General features: G+C 62.8%; 1 protein-coding gene across 1 annotated transcript in view; it reads right to left on the reverse strand.

The window, feature by feature from the left end:
- Positions 1-379, reverse strand: part of KIF3C (kinesin family member 3C) — a gene marked incomplete at its 5' end in the record, with an annotated part of 9,017 nt that overhangs the window by 7,486 nt on the left and 1,152 nt on the right. The gene's annotated exons all lie outside the window — the stretch shown is intronic.

Genomic DNA, 379 nt, shown 5'->3' on the forward strand with positions numbered 1-379 from the left:
CAGCACCCCCAAGCTGGGGTGGGAGCCATGGCGATGGACATGGGGGGCAGGCAGGGGGCAGGTGGTACCATGGCCCTAGCCCCAGCCCTGGTTGTGTTCCTGGGGCCACCAGGGACAAATGTGCAGAATCACTCCCCCGCCCCTCTGCAAGCTGCTTTGTTGTGCTGAGGGGGACAAGAGCTGAACACAGCAAACTCATGCCACCAGTGATCCACTGCCCCACAGCCCTTCCTGCCCTACAGCACCCAGAGCTCCCACACAATGTCCCCATGCAGCTCCATGTCTGAGGGCAACTCCAGCCCAACACTACACGGTAGCATGGGGCTGCCTTTGGGCACCCTGCTTGGGCACCCTGCTTGGGAGCCCACCTTGCTTGGGA

Source organism: Nestor notabilis, unplaced genomic scaffold (genome assembly GCF_000696875.1).
Source record: "Nestor notabilis isolate BGI_N333 unplaced genomic scaffold, ASM69687v1 scaffold4368, whole genome shotgun sequence".
Taxonomy (NCBI): Eukaryota; Metazoa; Chordata; class Aves; order Psittaciformes; family Psittacidae; genus Nestor; species Nestor notabilis.